General features: G+C 35.0%; 1 protein-coding gene across 2 annotated transcripts in view; it reads right to left on the reverse strand.

Moving 5' to 3' along the window:
• Positions 1-5663, reverse strand: part of rab30 (RAB30, member RAS oncogene family) — a 70805-nt gene extending 65142 nt beyond the window's left edge. Inside the window, exons 1-2 of one of the 2 annotated variants that reach the window (XM_072263304.1) lie at positions 5524-5663; positions 4980-5108 (exon numbers count right to left, since the gene is read on the reverse strand). The gene's annotated coding sequence lies outside the window, so the exon portion shown is untranslated. The remainder of the gene's footprint in view (positions 1-4979; positions 5109-5523) is intronic. The other variant, XM_072263302.1, reaches the window with a different exon arrangement.
• Between the last annotated feature and the right edge of the window lie 337 nt (positions 5664-6000).

The raw sequence follows: 6000 nt of genomic DNA on the forward strand, positions 1-6000 counted from the left end.
AGAACAGCCAAATGATCAAATTTCCTAAAATACAGTCTGGGCATGGAATGGTAGAAATTCCTTTTAGTATAGCAGTGATCTAGTGTTGGGACCTCTGGTGCTACAGATTATATGCTAGTGGCTTGTTATAAAGTAACTATTAATAGAAGAGGAGTAAAACAAATTAGTGTTTCTCACTTTTCCTTTGGAAGTTGTCTACTAACTGTCACACCCACTTGGCTTAGCTCTCTTTAGGAATGTTGAGAGCAGTGAATAAGTTTCTTAATCATTTTGCCATACAATTGGCTAAGCCTTATCCTCGAACAGTTCCAAAGCACATATGAACATGGCACATATCTTGAACTAAGTGACAGAGTTCTTAACAACAGATAAGTCACACTACTGATTTGTCATCTTTCCTTCTGGCCTTGAATCAGCAAAAGCTCCAACAATTAACTGTCCCTATCAACTGATCAGGAGTTCATCATGAAACAAAGATCTCAGCTTCACCAATATGAATCACTCTCAAACAAAAACACAAAATCACAAACTGCCCAACATTGCTTTCTCTCTTTTCCTTGTGTTGAAATGCAATGCAACATCATGCCCTATAAACATATTTCACAATTTAACTCCGAAAGTAGATTTAAAGTTTGTATACTTAACACCAAGGTCAAAATTATGCAATTCCAGTTCTGCTTACATTACAATTAGTCCATCTTTTGCAAGACCAAAAGACACAGGAACAGAATTAGGCCATTCAGCCAATCAAGTACGCTACACCATTCTATCAGGACTGACTTATTACCCATTTCAACTCCAATCTCTGCCTTCTCCCTGTAACCTTTGACGCCCTGATTAATCAAGAACCTATTAAGCTCCACTTTAAATACACCCAATGATCTGGCCTACACAGTCAGCTGAGGCAATGAAATTCCACAGACTCACCACATTCTGGCTAAAGAACTTCCTCATCTGTTCACCTTTAACATAGATTCATCTGCCGTCTTTTGCCTGAATACCTTGCTTTATTATGATCATTGACAGGCAAGGTAGCTTAGAACTAATCTGTGGTTACCTGCATTTGACTTAAATTTAAATTAAGGATCAAATAAATGCAGGTAAAGGAATAATGTCTGAGAGAATTTTTAGGGTTAACATTTGTATGGTTTCTCTTTGATGCCTAGTTAACAGGTATTTCAACAAGTAGATGTCAGAAGATGCTAGCTCATACTTGAATCATTCAAAGAAGCATTAGACTAAAGAATTAGATATTTAGATCCAATTGGATTAGTGGCACAGTATCACATATAAACAATACCTACATTGCCACAAGCAACTTCTCAGTGACAAAATATTATGTCTGGCTTCAGCAGAGGTCAGTTTATGGACATTAAGTGGGAGTTAAAGTATTATTTCTGCTATTTACCATATAGAATGGCATAGTCAAACAGCCAATAACAAATTAGCACAATGCTGTGTGTGCAACCACGGTACTTAAATGATTGGTATAATTTTACTTTGTATTAAAAGGCAGGTTGCTTTTAACCACTGTTGATTATATCCAGCAATGTAGTGATTCAAGTGGCAGAGAACATTACTAAGTGTATATAGGAAAGTTTTTTTTTAGAAAAAGTGGTTAAATTGCACAAAACATACTGTATTAAATAAGTTCCAAGGATGCATAGTGCTATAAAACAACAGAAAGCCAATTACCAATTAATATTTCACATTAGGAGCATCAAGTTTATCTAATCAGTAGCAGAACCAAGTAAACCAAAAACATCACATGCTTAATGCAATTAAGTGTGCAGATAGTGCATGTATTGAGGTTGTTAAATTAGTCCTTAGCCAAGTCTGTCAGAGGAAACAAAAATTGACCACCATCCAACAACCTAAAAAAAAGATGCATGGCCTACCAATTAGCCCATCATATCTCCGTTGGCCCTTTGTAGATTTATCCAAAACTAATCAAGATTTTGCTTCCTTCTTGTAGCTCTGCATTTGTACCCACTTTAAAAGTACTTCAACTATTTTCCATTAAAAATACATTGATTTTTACCTCAAACACACACTGCAGGTTACAGAAATCCAGATTGGTAACTTTGCTAAAAGAACACAAGGGCAAAAATGTCAATCCATCCCTCCAAAGATTCCTGCTTTCATTTTAATGAGTACATATAATTGATATATTTTTGCTGTCCAGATGCTCAAAGTAGTAATATTACATTACTATAAAGATTAAATATAATCCATTCAAAATATACTGAAAAGCTTATCTTTAAACTTTTTAATTGATTAGTTTTGCAGTTCGCTAACAAGATATTTACTAGATCTGACCTCAGTTTGTTTGATCTTTTTCCATTAACACTGTGTTTGTCTTTATAATCGGTTAATTTTAATCAACCCGCCAAGATCATATTGGTAATGTAATTAATTAGTTCATACACTTCATGTTTTTCCACTAAATCTTCTATTCATTACTTCCAAAGTTCTTAATCTTATTAACTACTTCATTTGGCAACAGTAAAGCACAATGGAAAAAAGTAATTTTATATTTGACAAAACTGACAAAACAGTTAATACAAAATTCCCTAACTTTTCATTTATGAAATAGGAAGAATCAAGTTGTTTGAAAACAAACATTCCTAATTGAACCACTGACATTCAATGTTCAAAAGGAAATTTATTAACAAAGTACATATGTCTGCATGAGAAGCGTTTTCATACAGGCATTCACAGGAAATACAATAAAATCAATGTAAAACTGTAAAAAAAAGACAAACAACCAATGTGCAAAAGACAAAAAACTGTGCACAAAGAAAAAGAGAGAAAACAACAAGATTATGATAGTAACGATAACATGACTTATAGTGTCCTTGAAAGTGAGTCCATAGGTTGTGGAATCAATTCAGGGTTGGGGTGAGTGAAGATATCCCCTTTAGTTCAAGAGCCTGATGGCTGAACTGTTCCTGAACTTGGTGTTGTGGTACCCGAGGCTCCTATACCTCCTTCCCAGTGGCAATGGGGAAGAGAGTGCATGGGCTGGATGGTAGGGGTCCTTGAGATGGACGCTGCTTTCCTGCGACAGCACTCCTTGTAGATGTGTTCAATGGTGGGTAGGACGTCACTGTGATGGACTGGGCTGTACCCACTACTTTCTGTAGACTTTTGCATTCAAGGACATTGGTGTTTCTACACAGGCTGTGATGCAACCAAACAGCATACACTCCACTGCACATCTATAGAAGTTCAAAGTTTTAGATGACATGCCAAATTTTCACAAACTTTTGAGAAAGAGGCTTTGCCTTGCCTTCTTTGTAATGGCAGTTATGTACTGGACACAGGAAACAAATTTCAAATTGAGATCTTTTCATGAAATGGCCTTTAAAATGAACAATGCTTTCCTAAATATCTTAATCAGTCCATGACCCCTGCACTGCACCATCCGCAAGCCCAGTCACGGTCTGAATCACACAATAAACTTCAGGATGTATAGACCTTTCAGACTACAGGTGGTAGTTCCAGACATCTTGCTCTTTCTAGCTAAAAAAATTAGCAGCCATACTGCAAAGTTATTTTTAACATAAGATTGGCCTACATTCACAATTTACATATCATTATTATAGAAACATACTAGACTTCTCCGCCCTTAAAAGATTTGGTTGAATCTTATGTCAAGCAAGGTAGCCAATGTCAGTAGCATAGTAATCCATTTTTTTTTTTTTGGAACACATTTAAGTAGATAAGTCATTTTATACAAAATATTTAGCGTCCAGCATCTCTACATTTAAGTGACAGGATAACAAGAGTTGGCAGTTGAAGTGATCTTTAAAAGAAAATGAGACTTAATTATGACAAAAATGATTTAAACAACCAATTTCTGGATATCGAGATTCAAATAGTTACAAGTAAGCACTAATGTCAGATGAGAGAACTTGTAGATTTGTGCAGAAAGAACAAAGGTTACTGATACTGTATTTGAGAGCTATTTTATGACAAAGTCCACAACTACTCCTACTGTTGTTACAACAGCAAAATCATGACCAGATATTATCTGCAGTGACTACATTCACAGTACTAGTTCTAAGTATCTGTGGCAACTGCAGCAGAGATTTTATGCTTGATCTCTTACATGAAACATTCTCTACAACTTTAGTACAACAAAATAATCTTTGAATTTTGGTTACAAAAAGTAACAATACTTATTCACAAATAAATCAAATACTACATTTTGCTGTTTCAAAACAAACTCTCCAATTTTCACTTACAGTACTCCACATATTTGGCAGCTCACTTTCAAAATGACATTTATTAAATTACCCCAACTCTACCTCTCAGCTTCATTATCAACAACTCAATGGTTGAACTTTTAAGTATACAAATTGCAGAATTTTAGAATCCTAGTTTGTGAAAATAAAACACTTAAACATTTATATTGAGTAGAAATATTTCACATATTTCAATTTGTGGGATACCATTTCCCAGTACTTGGATCTGAAGTCACAATCTTAAGCAAAATCTGCCCAATATTCAATAAGAATATTTCTAAACCAATGCTTTCAGTTATTATCTACTGTGTAAACAGTAAAATACTTACCTGCTACATTTTATTTGGATATTATACAGTTTATCTGGATCAGTTTTGAAAAGTTGTATATTGGAGCTACAAAAATTGTATTAATGCATAACTTGAAATCTAATCTACTGAATTCAGTCATATTAAAAGCTTGTAAAGCACATCTGCGTTAAACCCCAACATTACATACCTCTCAAAATACACAAGGCTCATTCGACTCAAATGTATTCTATGATACTACTGAATTGATTCAGTTTTGTAAAAAAACACTGCTGCTTGAACACTAGAAAAGCTTGTCGACTATGAATAGCATTTAAGAAAAACTGAACCAAATTGCTTCAAGTACATAATGCATTTCTTCATTTAAATGACTTTTTTGCTCGCATCATCAAAAAAAGATTTTACTGATGTATTATTATACCTTGTGCCCTCAGGATATCTGAACGGTACAAAATAGTGGTGCCCTTTCCAATGCATGAGCCAAACACTGAGTGAAAATCCTCTAGTCACTTCTTTTTTCAATCCCCAAATTCAAAATGACATAAATGCCCTTTGGAAAATAAAAGTTGTAATTTTTAGAACCAGTTTTTTTAAAAAATCAAGCACACGATACAAAATGAATCACAACTTTTGTTAAAATTAAACTTTCAGTGTTAAAAATCCAAAAGTATTAAAATATTTAACGATAAATCATATATTTGCACTTTAGGAAACTAAAAATAGCCTTTAGTCTTCTGCATACAATGAGCCGTGACGCTGTAAATACTTAAAAAAAAATCAAACAATACAATAGCAATTCTGACAATGTCAAATACACGAATGACCAACATGAAATCAGTCCAGAAATCACGACCACTTCAGACTGATTTCCATGAATACTGTTGGAAGTGGGAGAAAACACAAGCATGCCAATGAAGGTAAGAAGTCGTTCACAACACAAAAAACACTTTGAAATAGAAACTTACTTGCTTCGGGTTTTATTTTCCCTCTTCGTTGCTGTGTGAAAGGTGTAGTTACACTATGCCTGAGAGTACAGCAGTCATGCCCTGCTTTTGACTCTATCTCCAGCGCTGCACCACAGGACGCTATATTGCACAATGCACCCACTTTCTCCCAGCTTTAACAATGACGTAATTTCTTTCGAAACGGAAACGGGAGCTGGAATTCAACCGTGATGGTTGTCGGGATTTGTAGTCATAAATCGATAGCGCATGCGCTCCGCTTATATCTATCCACAAGGTTTTCGAAGAGAAGTGGGCTAGACATTATGTAAATCAATAGTTCTAGCCAGAAAATGTGATGCATATAATCACTGGCTTTCGTGACGTTTCCGAAAATACTGGGTTTTGTAGGGTTGCACACTTCCAAATACAATCACAAATTGTTTTATTGAATTCAAAGTAATGGAGCCCAGACAGCAGGTGTGAGTAGAAAAGTCAGCT

This window comes from Mobula birostris, chromosome 7 (genome assembly GCF_030028105.1).
Source record: "Mobula birostris isolate sMobBir1 chromosome 7, sMobBir1.hap1, whole genome shotgun sequence".
Classification (NCBI taxonomy): Eukaryota; Metazoa; Chordata; class Chondrichthyes; order Myliobatiformes; family Myliobatidae; genus Mobula; species Mobula birostris.